Genomic DNA, 17176 nt, shown 5'->3' with positions numbered 1-17176 from the left:
TTTCTCCTAGGACTCCTGCAGATACCAAACTCCACATGCTCAAATCCCTTAGTAAAGTAGGGTTGTATTTGCAGAGAATCTATTTACACCATTCCTTACCTCTAGATGACTTATAATGAATGCAATATGCATTCTATGTAATCGGTGTGACACCATATTTTAGAGAATTACAAGAACAACCACTTGTATACGTTCAGACTTTTCTAAAAAAAATATTTTCAGTCATCGGTTGTCTGAATTCACTAATGCACAACCCACAGTAACAATACTATGAAAAATGCTAGTGCACATAGCCCTGCCCGGAAGAAACTGAGGAAGTGTGCAGGACTCACAGGATGGGGGAGCTGTAATGCTGGATAGGGGCCCCAGTGACAAGATGATGGAACCAAAGAGGAAAGCAACAACCAGGAAGTACCTGAGGTCATACACATGGTGGACAAGCAGCCACATGGCTTCTGAGGCAGTTTTAAAGAAAGGGTCAGGAAGCCCAAAGTACCAGAAGCCTTCTTAGGTACTGCGTGCCACCCAACAGAACCTCGTGGCAGCTTGTAAGAACTTGCTTAGACCATGCTCTAAAAGAGAAGGAAACAGGAGGAGGGAAGGATGAGGAAGATAAAGGCCAAGAGGTGTGGTGAGGAAGGAACATAAGAGTGAGAAACAGCTGACACTCCAGGAAAGGCCACCTGTCCCCGTCTCAACCGCACGCATAGCTTGCTGTAGTCAGCACCATGCGTGCTGTATGTCAGCACCATGCATGCTGTACGTCAGCACCAACCTGCCTCTGCAGTGACTAATCTGAGCCCTTGAGATGCTGCTGACTCTCTGATCCGGTCTCTAGAGAAAGACACTGATAGACTCATGAGGATGGAGCCCTTGTGACCAAATGGCCTCTTAAAGAGTTCCCCACCTGGCAACACGGCAAGGCTGAGAATTAAATCCCAATGGAAGTTTTGGTGGAAGCAAGGCACATAGCAGCCAGGGCACACAAATTCTTGATGAGGTTCTGGGAAGAGAGCGGCTGGAAGGGAAGGTTTACAGTAAGTTCAGAGATGGGTATTCCTGGGGGTCCTCAGGGTTAGGGACGCTGTTAAGCACCTTCACTGGGATGTGCAGGGTTGAAGTCACACAGCTTTGCCTCACCCCTACAGTCTCTGCCCCACTCTCTACTGCAACATCCAAGTTTAATCATTTTGGCCATGGACCCTGACGACCCTCATGGATTGAGATACTGGCTTATTTACATATTTAGCAGATCTTTTTTTATTTCTTTCAAGTGGTATCAATGACAGTTGTCATTTGCTCATGCATCAAGTGTCTTTGGGACATAGCTTGTGCTTAATAACACTTGCCATGTCATTATTAAGTGGCCAGCAATTATGAAAATTCAAACTGGGAAGGGCACTCAGCTTACATAGTTCCACAAGGGAGCACTCGCTTTGTTGACTATGAGGCGGACGGTAGAGAGAGGTGAGAAGGATGCAGATGTCCTCGAGTGCTCCCAGGCCAGTCATGTGCCTGTATCTTATGGGAGGGCCTGGCTCGGCACAGGCCTTCTTCTCATTCACAAATCTCTCAAGCAAACATCCTTGAGAAATTTTTAGCACAATTGTGGACACTATTTTGGAAAAAAAAATCAGAGAACACACACACAAAGTGACTGAGAGCAAAGAAATATCTTTGGAAATAACTGGGCTTGGTTATGCGATTTTAGCTAGAATCTTAAAAAGGATTGTCTTCCCCATTTAATAATTACCCTGTGCTTCCTTTTGTAAACGAATTACATAATTCTTGGTTAACAAACTACAAAGTGGTCCGCCTGCTGTGTGGTTTCAGATGGGTTGTGCAATCACAGACATTTGGGCTTTAACTACTCATTATGGTGCTAAAGTAGGCAAAATGGGGTTATTTATATGATTTTATTATTTTGTTTCCAAATGGCCAGGAAAGAGAAAGGGCTATAGATCTTCATCATAAATAATGCACTGTGAAGTAGACTAAAGACATTGAAACAAAGATGGTGTTTACAGGTTTGTCTGCCACATAAAAACAGTCGGCTAGACTGTCACCAAGTACACCCAGTGTGTTTGAGACATCGTGACAAAATAATGGCTGCCTGGCATGGTCTAAATTCCATTTGGACATTTAGGAAGCATTGGTGGAGCCAAGCAGGCATTCTCCTCACCAACAGAAACAGGTCAAATTAGAGGAACCTGTGACTAGCCATAAGAAGTGGCATATTATGTGTTATTAGGATGGACTGAACTGGAAAAATTGAAATCAAGTGATTTTACAGATAAGTCCTAAATCAAAAATCAACGGGGCAGATGCACCCTGATGCGGAAGCTAATTTGCAGCGGAAACTGCTTCTCGCCTGGGGACACAGTGCCATACTAGGTGGCCCGTAGAGCGATTTATTGATTTCATGATTAATCAGATTCTGCTGTTAGCATGAAGAAGCCCAGTCAGACCCAATAAGTAAACGGCAAGCTGGTAAGGCACATCTCTACATGGCTCCTGGTTAATTTTATGTGTTTTCCTATGCTGTCAAGAATTTGGATCAGGAGGGGGCAATGTCAGATCTCGTGGAACATCTCTTGAGGCACGTGTGCAGAACAAGCATTAGGTTTAGGTTTCTCGTTAGCATGTTCTCCATTACTTTCTAATGCTTCTGACTAACCAGTGCCTGTTGTATAAGTCACTAACAATAACTGACTCAGACTATAAACCAGTGAACTCCCTCCCACAGCAATCCCAACTATCTGGGCCATTTAGCCCAGCAGAAATCAGGGAGGGGTCACAGGTTTCTCTGAACTTGAGTAAGCACATGTGTTCCCATGAGATATGCTCATTTACTTCTACAGTTTTAAAGACTTGCTTTTGTTGTTCTGGTTGTTGTTGACGTGTGTGTGCGTGCGTGTGTGTGTGTGTGTGTGCCTGTGTACAGCACGTGCATTGGAATGCCTGTAAAGGTCAGAAGAGGGCATTGAATTCCCTGGAACAGGAGTTACAAGAGATCCTGAGTTGCCTGATGTGGGTGCTGGGAACCAAACTGGGGTCCTTTTCAAAAGCAGTAAGAGCTCTTAACCACTGACCCTCGTCTATGGTCTTAGCAACATGTTTACTTACTTATTCACGTAAGGAATATATTTAACATGTCCGAACACTGAAAAGCAAGAATTCCTCTTCTTATCCTGTCACCTAGCATCCCTCCCACCACCAGCTGTGACAATCATGTGGTCTCCAGCAAGAGTTTTATTATATACATTTAAACAAAAATATACTTGTGATTCCATTATTTTTTGCATTGAACACATTTTTAAGATCAATCTACATCAGTAGGAAAAAAAAAGATGGTTCATCCTCCCCAACGCCTGCAATTCAATTTGATTAGGATACCACTCATCGCGAGGTATCCCACACCTGTTATAGGGATTTCCAATTACCAGCCAATCATTTCTGAAGGCAGGCATTTGTGTAGGACATTACCCAAGTACTGTGGTTCTGCTTCCGCTTCCCTTTTCCCTTTTTCTTTGTTTACCCATCATCAAGTTTCCTCCTGACTGTCTCATACATCTTTAGTTTTACTTCATCACCTTCATCATCATCTGCTCTTGATCCTTTTCCTGCCCTTCTTCCCGCCCCTGCAAGATCCAGGAGAATACAGGATTGGTCCGAGATGACCAAGTCCAAGGCTATCTGGAATAATAAACCACAGCTAACATGTGTGATGAATTCTATGAGCCAGGAAATGCTCAAGCGTTTTTTATTGTATTGATCAGTTAATACGTACTCCCACCCAAAGACCTGGAGCCTATTGTTTGCCTGCTTTGATAGACGGGGAAACTGAAGCTCAATAAGAATGCTCAAATGTTGAGTGGCAGAACCGGGACTTAGCTCCAAAGTCTGCCATTCAGGAAGAAATAAAGGAGCCACAGAATTGAGACAAAATATCACATGTCTGTAAAGCCTTTGAAGTGTTTTCTACTTGGGCAGGGACTTACCTTACCTTTTGGGCATCTAGGCAGTAGGTGCCATGACTTATGAAGGAGAGTGACTGAGTCAACAAGTGGACTTGTGTACAGTCTGTCCTTGGTATGTGAGAAACTCATCCCCAAACTGCAGGTGAGGGAGCTGGCCTTGTGCTCTGGCAATTTCTATTGGTGTAATTCCAAATATGCATGGGGAAAGTCACTTGTTCTTTTCGTCTGTGCTGCCTGACAGGAAACAAGTTGGGCACCGTCCTCCCAGCCATACACTGTATTACCTGTGGCTACCCACTGGAAAAGCTGCTGAAGCAGCCTGTGTCCCTGTCACAGAACCTGGACACAGAAGAAACATACCTATTCATGCACCACCACCACGCCTTTTAAGCACCACAGCTATTCCTATACCAGGTTTGCCTTACACCTGATATTTAGTCAAGGATGATCTTGGACTTCTGATCTTTTGTCTTCATCACAAAGGTGGACATTACAGGTGGCCCACCAGCACATCCAGTTTATATGGTACTGGGGAATGAACCCAAGGCCCCAGGCATACTAAGCAAGCACTCCACCACCTGAAGTACTTCCTCAGGACTTAGATCTTAAAGAATATTTACTAACAGTGCAAACAACCTCAAAATCTTAGCTTTACTCTTATGACATCCCCCAACCTTTAAGATACAGATAGAAAGGAAATGAGTAACCAAGTTTTGTAGAATTCTTTGCCACAACCACAATGGCCTTTATTAACAACTAACGACATCATAGTCCAGTTAAGAGAGGAAGTAAGTTCTTTCCGACCTTTAAATGAGAATTTGCTCCTTCTCAGCTTTTTTCCCATTAGTTTATTCTTCAACCATTTCATACATGTAAGTACTACATTCTGGCCACACCCAATTCTCCACCCTCTCTTATTCTCTTATCCTTATTGTAACACCTACCACCTCACACCCTCCCTCCCAAGACTTTATCCAACCATCCTGTCTTTTTGCTTGTTTTTGCTGCTGCCTTGTAATCCACTAATTTTAACCACTTCTGAGGGCATGGGTATGGAGTTACCCACTGGAGCATGAGACGGTCACTAGAGACCCTATCACTGACGATGACTTCTTCTCCAACCTCCTCAAAGACCAATAAATCCCATGGGAGAGCAGTGCTCCTCTAGTCCCTTCCACTTCTGTGATGGAAAGCTTATTGGTTTATGCAGGCAACTTCAGTAGTTTGGAGTCCACGAATGTTTTACCTGTGTCATGCACACAAGACAGTATTTCACAACCCTTTCTCCCATTGTCTGGCTCTTACATCCTTTCTGTCCCTTCCCTAACCTTGAGAGGTGTTCTATTTAATGCATAACACTCAACAGTCACTTGTTCTCAGTACCTTAGCCAGTCATGAGACTCTGCATTAACAGCTGTGCATAGCAAAGAACCACTTCTTTGATTAAAGCTGAGGACAATACTAGCCTTTGGGTAAAACATTTAAGAGACAGTTTGACTAATGTCCAATTGCCAAAACAACAGTAGTAAGTTCATCCCCAGGACCTATAGTCTCCTCAACTTAAAGGTCTTTGACCAGGTCTATAGTACCAAGCATGAACCCCTCTTGGAAGCAGGTCTCAGATCCAATTTGAAATCAACATGATTAACCCCATATCAGCCATGCCACTTCTGCACCAATAACCAGTAAGCATCTCCTGTTTAGCAAGTTCTTTTCTGTAGCATGCAAGGTATAAAGCCAGGGGAGATTGCTGCTGATTTTGCTCCCTTGGCCACCTACACAGCAACTTGCAGCCCTATGAAAACTAGCCAACAGGTAGGACGATTTCAGTTTAGTTTTAGCATAGCTTCTCTGTATTCCTCAATTAGGTCTTAACAGCCAGTACTTGTAGGTGATCAACAACAATGACCATGATCTCGATAGTTTTGTAAGCCTTTGTGGACTTTGTAGCCAGCAATTCTAAAAGGCGCCCCACATCTGGCACTGAGATTTTCATTTAGCAATCCATGGCTTCTGGGATGGCAGTCCCCATCTGTGATGGTGGCACCTCTGCTCCAGATCTTTTTTAAAGTTTATGTTTTAAAATTAGATTATAGGGTGATACTAATCCTGTGTTATATGGCAAAGATCTTTCCCAGTTCTGTGGGTTGTCTCTTCCTTAAATTGGTGGTTTCCTTTGCTGTAAAGAAACATTTTTATTTTCATGAAATCCCATTTGTAGATTGCTGGTCTTATTTCCTATGCTCCTGAAGTCCTATTCAGAAAAGTCCTTAGTTGTGCCTCTGTGTTGAAGAGTAATACTTATTTTTACTTTGAGATTCTTGATTCATTTGGAGTTGAATTTTACACAGGGTAAGAGGTGAAGTTCTAGTCTTATTCCTCTGCATTTGACATCCAGTTCTCTGTGTGCTATTTGTTAAAGATGCTTCGTTTTTATGTGCATTTTTTCATCCTTATAAAAATTCAGGTATTTATAGTTGTTCAGACTTATGTCTTAGAGCTCTATTTCATTCCAGTGATCTATGGTCTATGACCTTATGCCAGGCTTATGCTGTGTTTATTCCTATGGTTTTGTAATATAACCAGAAATCATGTATGTGATGCCCCCTGAAGTATTCTTTTTTTTTTTTTAAATATTTACTTATTTATTATGTATACAATATTCTGTCTGTGTGTATGCCTGCTGGCCAGAAGAGGGCACCAGACCTCATTACAGATGGTTGTAAGCCACCATGTGGTTGCCGGGAATTGAACTCAGGACCTTTGGAAGAACAGGCAATGCTCTTAACCTCTGAGCCATCTCTCCAGCCCCCCTGAAGTATTCTTTACGTTGAGGATTGTTCTGGCTACCCTTGGGCTTTTCTGTTTCTGTACACATCTTAGAATTGTTTTTGTTCTTTGTCTAAAAAGAAAGACACTGGGATTTTTATTAAGGTTGTATTGAATTTGTAGAGTGCTCTTGGTGGAATGGTTTCTGATATATAAGCATGGGAGTTGGTTTTTTGTATTATTATTATTATTGTCTTTCTAGTGTCTTTTTTCAATCTATTTCTTCAGTGTCTTATAGTTTTCATTGTAGAGGTCTTTCATTTCTTTGGTTAGGTTTATTCTCAGGTATCTTATTTTATTCTATGGCTATTATGGCTATAATTTTCCCTGATTTTTTTTAAAAAGGCATGTTTGTTGTATATGTATATTAAAAATCTAAAATAGTTTTTATTTAATTAAAATATAATTGCATGATCCCATCCTCCTACCTCTTCAATGCCTGCCACCTGCTCCCTCCCAAATTCACAGTCTCCTCTTCTTTAACTACTGTTGTTGCAAATTACATGCATATATATATATATATATTTGTCAATAAATGTATGAATATAACCCATTGGCTATTATTCAGTGCTTCCACATGTATCTATTTCCAGGGCTCGCCACTTTGTTTCCCTCTGGAATGTCATCAACCAGGGCTCCATTGTCTGCATTTCTCTCAGCGCTCTGATCTTCCAAGCTACAACAATGGCTTAGCAAGCTACAAGCACTGAGCAGCTTTTCCAGCTCCACATTCCAACTGCTGCTACAGTCTCCCTCCCAAACTACACCGTCAGACTCATCACAGCAACAACATTGATCCTCGGTACCAGTTTCTGCATTAGCTACTTTTCTATTGCTGTCGTCAGATGCCTTGTCAGAAGCAACTTAAAGAAGAAAGAGTTTATTTTGGGCAATAAAGTACATCATGGTGGGGGAGATATGGCAAGAGTCAGGACATGGATGGTGGCAGAAGCAGGAGGCTGATTGGTCATATTTTCATTCACATACAGGAAGCAGAAAGAAAGAACAAGAAATAGAGTGTGGCTGCTCACCTTCAAACCTAGCCCCAGTGGTACACTTCCTCCAGCAAGATTCCATTTCCTAAAGTGTCCATAACCTCCTCAGACAACACCAGCAATTGAGAACCAAGTATTCAAATGCATGATCCTATGGAGGACAGTTACCATTCACACCACTATAAGCAGCCTGTCTGAAAACTAGAACGATTGCTTAAATTAGATAATGCGACTATTGTCTAGTTCTCCCATGCTGAAGAATCTATCTCTCCACAGTTTAGAGTGGACTACTCAAAGCCTAGCTAAGCAAGACAGTTTCAGGGTAAAATTCAAGGACAAAAATGCCTAATTCATTACGAGGAGTATGGTATCAACAGGCTAGTGCCAGAAAACAGGGATTAAAAAAATAAAAACCTCTTTTGTGAATATATATGTATATATATATTTATATATTATTTATATATTAGTTATATATATATATAAATTTATTAACACACACAATTCACTTATATTTGGAAGTCCATAGCTTATCTCAGGTAGACACAGTGGTTTGGATTCTGATGAGGGAAGACTAGAATATGATGGAACATCACTGCAAGAACACATATAGTAGCAAAATGGTCAAAACTTGAACGAAATGAGAGAGGGAGAGAGAGAGAGAGAGAGAGAGAGAGAGAGAGAGAGAGAGAGAGGAGAGAGAGCGCGCACGCAAATGAGAGACATGGAGACACACAGAGAGAAACTAGGCCCTACAACTCCTCTCCAGGGCATGCTCCCAGCGACCAACAGAGCTCCCTGCCCAGCTTCCTAAAGGTTCATGGCACCTCCCAACCCTTTATACATGAGCCTTTAGGGTCACCAACTCAGACTATAGTGCTCAGAATTCAGTTTCTTGAAAGGAAATGTATTCTCCTTGCTCTGCAACTTAACTGGGCAGAATGTCTCCACCAGGGTCCAACCATGGTTATGGCTCAATTTAACTCAGCATCTCTGCTCCAATTGTTCAGTCAGAACCAAAGTGGTAGGAGTCACTTAGGAAAAGATCTTCACATGGAAATGGCAGAACCAGAACAATTCCAACCACACTGGTGATTCTCACCTAGGACCACTTCTCATTGGTGTCATCATATGGTCTACAGCAAATCTCATAGTCAAGCCCAAAGCCAAGAATAGGGAAGTATATTTTTCCCATGATGGAGAAGATCAAAGAGAAAATAATATTTGTGGATACATTCCCCCCTATGTTTTCCTATAGGACACATTATCATGGGCTGTGAAGTCAGTGAGAGGAACCAAACATTACCTAAAGCACAATTGTTCTGAGACCAAGCACAACTCAAACTCAATAGAGTATGAAATAAATTTAATCCCCCTGAAAACCCTCATCAATAAGTTAGAGGTTGCAAAAATTTCCCCAAGAGGGCTTATTATTTCTTTCTATGTGCTATAATCAAGTCTCCATAGCTGCTACCAGGTAAGCAGTGAGGCCTGATTTATGAGCATGTAGACCAAATGGTTCATTGTGCAAATTATAGAAAGGTCAACCATCAAACACGTAATTCAGTCATTTATGAATTTCCTACCAAAGTATAACTCCTGATTCAGTTAGCAATATAAATATTTAACTTCTTGCTGTGCAGAAGTAATTCTGTATTTGGCTTCATCTGTTATTAATAACTATTTAATATAACTCTGGTTTTAAACTCCAGATTGGCAGTTAGAACCTTTTGAGATGTATTTCTGACTATCAGAGTTGGTGCTAGTATTAGGGTTATGGTACTTTGAATGAGAATGGCCCACATAGGCTCAGATGTTTGAATACTTGGTCCTCAATTGGTGGAACTTTGGGGGAAGGATTAGTGGGTGTGGCTTTATTAGAGGAGGTGTATCAATAGTGAATGTGCTTTGAGATTTTCTTTTATCATTCCCATTGTCTGCCGACTATTGTGGATCAAGATGTGAGCCCTTAGCTGTTCCTTCCTCTGCACCTTTGCTTTACCATCATGGACACTAATCCTGTGAAACCATAAGCCCAATTAAATGATTTCTTTTATAAGTCCCCTTGGTCATGATGCTTTGTCACAGTAATAAAAAGGTAGATAAGACCCTTAAGAGCATTAGAAAAGTTTTCTCCCCACAGCCCTTGCCAATTCCTTGCACTTACAATCTCTTCTTTTTCTATGGGAAATAATGACACAATTCCCAGCTGGGCGTGGCAGTTCACACGTGCAATCCTAGCGCTCAGTAGGCTGAACAGAAAGTTTGTCATGTGTTTGAGCCATACATACTGAGGACACAGGCTGAGTTCCATGCTAGCCTGAGGTGCAGTGTGAGATCTCATTTGAAAAGAAGCTGGCACCAACTTCTCCCATTATCTCCTGAAAGCTTCTGTACGGTACAATCTGCCAGCCTCGGGATGGTTGGGTTCATTTTACCATCACTGTGAGCAAGTTACCCAGAGAACATCCTAAGGGGAAAGAATCACTTTAGCTCCCAGTCCCAGGAGACTTGGGTCATGGCTGTTTGGTCCCTTACTCTTAGATAGAACACCATGCCACAGAGAGCCTGTGTGGCAATGGAGGGCCTTCAAGTCACAAAGGACAGGAAGCAAAGAGAGGTGCAGGAACCCAGAACAAAAGACAGTGCAATGTTCATAAGCCTCACTCCTGAAGTTTCTAGAGCTTCCCAAAACAGTGCCACCATCTGGAGACTAATTATTCATTATACAAGGGGACATTTCATATAGAACAATGGTTCTCAAACTTCCTGATGCTCTGATACATTTCCTCATGCTGTGATCATTCCCTGACCATAAAATTATTTTTCTTGCTACATCATAACTGTAATTTTGCTATTGGTATGGATCGTAATGTAGATATCTGCTGTGCAGGATATCAGATTGAGAACCACTGACACAGAAATTACAGCCGTGTCCTCAAAACATTTGTGAGGCTCTAGGTGTGCTGCCAATCTTTTAAATAAATGAGATTTCAAATCAAATTTCAGTTTTCTGGCTTTTCTTGAAATGGGGCAGTATCTAGGTAATCCTGATCTTTATTTGTGGATTTCTGGTGTCTAGTTGAGATCCAGTCGTGCCTTGGAGAAATCTGAATACACCCCATAGTTCAGCCCCTGGGTATAGCTGGCCTGGCCCAGTTGAGTACTTAGGTTTCTTCTTATTTGACCATATTTATGTGAATAATGGCCTTTCCCCAGGACCAGTGATTCTTCTCTGTGCACAGCTTCCTCTCTACCAAGAGAAGTGCAATTGATCTACCTCACTCCTCCATCTTTCCAAGACTGACCACATCTATCCTCATAGATGAGAACATTGCTCTCAATGTCAGCACAAAAAACCAACAGGGGCCTGGCCTGGAACCTGAAGAGCATCTCCTGGCCTCTGGCCACCCACCTTACTACCCAACCTTTTCTGTGGCCTCTGAAACTTGATGTGTTTCAGATGAGATACATATCTGAAGACAGACATTTACCCATCTCCTGTTTATACTCAGTGGCTCCTAAGTGAGATATGTTTCTTTATAGCAAAATTATATAGCCATTTTCTTCCTATCTATGTTGTAAGTTGGTTTCTGCCTTCTGAAGTTATCCACACATGACCCTACTGAGCATGTGGGGTGGAGGAGGCTATGATCCTCCTCTGGTGACCCTTTGTGGTTTCTTCAAGTTGCAGAAAAATTTAAGTCTTCTTTTAATTAGTTTTCCAAAATGTTTCAACTCAGTACCCATAGATTTTAAGGTAAATCCAAGAACAGTGACTAGTATAGGTCCATGTACCTCGGCTGCTAACCAAATCCCTCCTAATCACAAGTGAAAGATGAGGTCAGTATAATTTTAAAGAAGGATAAAAGCGCACAGATAAAGGTTAGTATTCTGCCTTATTGGAAAGAGAGACGATTATTTTTATTCTGTGAAAGAACTGAATGTGTGTCTTGGGCTTCCGCTTGTGAGCAAACCTGGAACAATTCCAGCAACTACTGAACCACATTGCTAGGAAAAGCCCCAGACTCCTCCCAAGCAAGGCACTCTTCTTGTAGAGCAGTCTTAATCTGGTTGTTTAGACACATCTCATGCTAGCTCCTGAGGGATCTATGGCTGGCTCTCAGTTTCATTATAAATGTCAGAGCATGATAGAATTGTGATTTGTGATTTTAAAAGGCACTTTTATCATATGTCCCTCTTCCTAGACACTTGGAGTTCTGTTTTATTTTGTTTGTTTCAATAAGTTGCCATTGGCAGATGAGATTTCTCCTCAGCCTATGTGTATACTGGTATGGAAAGCTTGCTAAAACCCAGGTTGCTTTATTTTAAAACCCAGCAAGTGTCTACTGCCAAAGTCAGGGAGGGACCTAGCTTGTGTAATCATAGTATTTATGGTCTCATTTCTGAGCTCCTTATTTATCTAATTAAAAGAAAGCAAATGGGTCTAAAAGGAAGAGGCGGAAAAAGAGAATTTTGCCTTTGTTATTCTGATATGCAGGGAGCCCCTGCCTTCTATTCTTCTGCTCCCCCACTCCGCACACACACTGACACATTTATAACCCAAGTGGACACTCCAGCTAGAAGCAGGACAGTGAAAGTAGAAGATTGTGTTCTATACGACCAAAGCCAAAGAAGACAATCTTCTACACTTCCAGGTAGCAGGGGATGTTCATTGATGAAGAGATAACAAGAGAGTGAGAAAGAAAAGAGGGAGGGAGGGAGGGGGGAGATGGAGGAAAAGGTGGAGGGAAGGGAAGGTGAAAGAGAGGAGATAGGGAAAGAGGGAGGGAAAGAGAGGAGAGAGGAGAGGGGAGAGAATAGAGAGAGTGCATGCAGGAAGCAAAGCTAAATTAAAATACCAGTTCCAAGGGAGATTGAGACACTGCTGACACCAGGAGTCTGGAATCCTGAGCAGAGTGTGGGACAATGAAACTGAAACAGAATGCAGAAGTGAAGCACTAGCTGTGGGAAGGGCTGCCATGGGCCACCACCTGAGCCTGCCATTTTATGTAAGATTTAAGGACACTTCCCTAAGAATTGCAAGCAATGAGAGGAGTTTAAGACCCTAAAGAGCTGATTCCAGACATCAGGGTCCATGTTCCCGGCATGTGAGCTGAAAATGCGTGCGCTTGCACGTCAGTGTTGTTAGCAGAACCCAGACATCTCACCTGTCCTGAGTCCAAACTCCCAGCGGGTCTTGGAAATAAGTGACCTCGTTATCCAACCATCTTCTTGCTTCGGGACAGAGACTTTGAAATTCTCTACAAGACAGGATTCAGACAATTAGTGGCTGATTGTTCCCTATAAAGTAGGCAGGATTGCTGAGTGTTTTGAATTAAGAATGATTTTTTTTGGTTAAAACTGGAATGTCTGAACATCCGGGGTGTTCCTTGTTCCCCTCAATGAGGGGGTGCAGCAAGAGAGGGTGCGGGGGCTCTTGTGTTTACATCACCCCCGTTGCCATGTGCAGACTTCCTTACTGCCAGGAGAGAAAAACAAAATCTTCCTTTCACCTTGGAGGCTCTGATTTCTTCTCTAGTCTGCCTCCTGCCTTCCCTGCATGTGTGGGTGAATGGCAAATGCCTTTGACACGTTCGAAAAGACCTGTGTTAGGAACGAGTCTCCAAGGCTTTTCAAAACCACCCACAAAACGAGAAAAAGTTGTCTTTCCCACCCAGGCAGAAAATTCCCCACTTTTTAATAAGCTATCAAGTAAGAAAGTGGGGCTACTTTGGGCTTCACTAGCAGTGACTAGCCAAGGACTTATTTCCTGGCATATTTGTAACGCTAATAGACCTTCAGGGTCCCTAAACATTCCATACAAGATGACTTATTGGATCTTTGGGGTTCTCACAGGACACGAAGGATCTCAGTAAGAAGGTTCCATGGTCAAACTAATTTAAACAAAGATCACAGAGTCCTAGGGAAGGGAATATAAGGAAGGGCTTAGCAGGCTAGATATCCCCTATAATTACACCAACAGTCCGCATTAAAACAAGGATGACTTAGAATGTATTGGTCTTAGTTAAGGTTTCTACTGCTGTGACTAAACACCGTGACCAAAAAGCAAGGTGGGGAAGAAAGGGTTTATTTGGCTTACACTTCAGCGTTGCTGTTCATCTCCGAAGGAAGTCAGGACGGGAACTCAAACAGGGAAGGATCCCAGAGGCATGAAGAGAGCTGTTTACTGGCTTGCTTCCCACGACTTGCTCAATCCACCTACTTAAAGAACCCAGGACCAGCAACCCGGGCATGGCACTGCCAACCACGAACCGGGCCCTCCTCTACCCTCCCCCCTCCCATCACTAATTGAAAACAAATGCCCTACAGCCGGATCTCAAAGAGGCAGCTCCTCAGCTGAGGCTCCTTCCTCTGATGATTCAAGTTCATGTCAAGTTAACATACAGAACCAGTCAGTACAGTGTTCTTGCAAGAAAAGGTGAGATTGATGGAAATATTTAGATTATTTTTATATTAAAGTTCCTTCTAGAGCAATCTAAGGAAGAAAATATTTTTCCTTATGGTTGCAAGTGAGATCTATGTTACTTTATGCTTTGGTATGACATTGTCAAAGACTTCTGTAGCCACACTGGCCTGTTCCAAGGAGCACAATGGCATCACTCACTGGACCATAAAAATAAGCCTGTGTGTCTTCAAAACTTTTCCTAGCTGCCAGCCTGTGTTCAAGTCACACTAAGGTTCTTCCAGCTTCCCTTTGAAAACTGACTGAATTAGCACCAACTACTAATAACTCCGTGCCAAAGGAATGACTCCCTAGCAGGATAGCTTCTCTGGCCATTCTGTTACCACCATAGTCCATATACCAGGCTCTAGGAAGACCCAGCCCACTGTGGCACTACCCCTATGCGGGTGGGTCTGGGGTCTATAAGATGGTTGTTGAGCAGGCTAAAGGGAGGAAGCCAGGATGCAATTTTGCTCCATTCTCAGCTTCAACTCCAGCCTCCAGGTTTCTGTGTCAAGTTCCTGCCTTAGAGGAAATAAACCCTTTCCTGCCCAAGGGGGTTTGGCCGATGTTTTATCACAGCAAAAGACAGCAAACTAGAACTTCACCCTGGAGTAACCTGGTAGAAAAGCCTACCTTAAAGGCCAAGTTCAAGACTGTGATGATCATTATGGAACAGTGAGTGAAGGCCGGGCACATAGCACACAGTCATTACTGTTGCAAGAACGCAGATTTTGCTTCAAGACAAGTGGAGTTTCTCGTCTCGCTGCTGCAGGCTTGTCTTCTCCAGTTTGGTTGCCCAGTCAAGGACCAGCCTTGTGTTCATGGGACTGACAGTAGAGATAGCCACTACCCTCTCTCAAGAGTCTTTCTTTGAGACCGTTAGCAAGACAAGGGCATTCGAATACAAATCACAAGTACCCAAACTACAAGACACTAACGTCTCAATCTTTATTGGTCCTACCAGCGACTCTGTGTGAGGACAAGGCAATTCTGCTGCACAGCACAGCACACTGCTGCAGGAGGTTGAATTCAGCCTTGAAGAGAACATTGTGGGTGATAGGACAGAAGTGGAGGAGGGGAGAGAGGGTGTGAGTGCTGCAGGCATTCTCCAGTAAACTTGGTACCAACTGTCATGAGGACACTAATTAGACTGCCCCATGTCCTTCTCCATTAGTACATCTGGTCAACTTTGGCACCTGTTATGAATGAATGTCGGTGGCAAGTGGCATCCCATTTAGAATGAAGATTGAGAGGGTGACACTAACATAGTGGGTCTTGGGTGTGATTCTAGCGTCCTGGCTAAGTGGCTCCTTGAATGTCATTTAGAAGTGCCATTCCAAATTACCTGGGCTTCTACGCATCCTCAGCCCCATTCTTCAATTTAGAGGTAGCTTTCCGGCTGTCCCTGGCTGATTCATGCCCCCTGGGAGCTGAGCTTTTCAGAATTAAAAGGGGGGGGGTGGACTTTGCAGAGCTGGTGAGGATTTCAACAGAATTTCATATGGGGTTTGTAGTGGTTTGAGAGGAAATGGACCCCATTGGCTCAAAGTTGTTACCATGTGGGTAGTATGTCTGAAAACAAGAAAACATGATAGTTTCTAAAATGAGATCATAGAGTTGAGTAAAAGTCAGTCAAATGAGGGAAGAAGTGGAAGGGAGCATTCGGAATAGAGAGAGAAGTCACTGCACAGGCGAGAGGTGGCAGTGGTGTGGTGCCTTCTAGGACAGTTCAAATCTTAACTCTGTATACATGTTTACTGATGTACTATTTACAGTAGCTGAGAAGTGGAACCAACATAGACATCCATCAATAGATGAATTAATAAAGAAAACTCAGAGCGTAGACACAAAGGAATTTTATTTAGCTGTAAAAAAAAAGAAATTATTACATTTGCCAAAGAATTAACAAAACTAAAAATTATTTTGCTACATGAAATAAGACAGACTAATAATTTTGCATATTTTCTCTCAGATGTGGATCCTGGATTTATCTATACGAAACTAGAAAGAAGACCATTAAGGGGAGAAAGAGATATTAATAGGAGAAGAGCAACAGAATACATGTGAAATGGAAGTAGAAGAGAGGCCATTGGGGCCAGGAATATCAGAGAGAGGGGTGGGGTAGAAAGAGGGAATGATAGAGGAGGAGGTACAAGAACAAATGCCAGTTAAAGACATTACAACATATAACACTAAAAGTTGGAGATAGAAAAAAGAATTATATGTAGTCTCCATATACAAATGACAAATGTTTGAGGCAATGGTCATGCTAAATCATCAGAAGATTTAGCATGATTGTTATATGATATATACATGTTGAAACATCACACTGTACCTATATAACACGTGCATTGTGTGTCGGTTAAAGGGAACAGCCAGAATTGGAGAGACAGCTCACCAATTAAAATCATGCACCGCTCTTCTAAAGGACCTGAGTTTGATTCCCAGCACCCAAATCAGTAGCTTACAACCTCCTGTTATAGCTCAAGCGCCAAGGGATCTGCTGCCCTCTTCTGGCCTCCATTACACCTGCAGTTACATGCATATACCTACACAAAAGACATCCACACATATATGTAATTACATAAGCAGCAATAGTCACTGTGTCTGCCACCCAAGCACAGAGGTAAGTCAGCCAGGGACAAGGGTAAGAACACCTTAAGTGTTGTTGTGATGATTGTGGAATTTTATTCCTAAAGCTTGGAAAGGACTTTCAGAAAGCACACAGTGACTGAGAGAAAGTGTAAAGTTCAGATCCACTGAATGGTCAGGTCTGGAGAAAGGACTGGGTGGGAGTCAAATGAGTGATGGAGGGTCAACCAAAGGCTATGTCAGCCACATGCGTAAGCTTTGAAATTGGAACATAAGGCTGGACTGGTGACTGAGGCATGGAGGAGAGTGGGCAA

This window comes from Chionomys nivalis, chromosome 13 (genome assembly GCF_950005125.1).
Source record: "Chionomys nivalis chromosome 13, mChiNiv1.1, whole genome shotgun sequence".
Lineage (NCBI taxonomy): Eukaryota > Metazoa > Chordata > Mammalia > Rodentia > Cricetidae > Chionomys > Chionomys nivalis.
Note: the sequence above shows the minus strand (reverse complement) of the source record.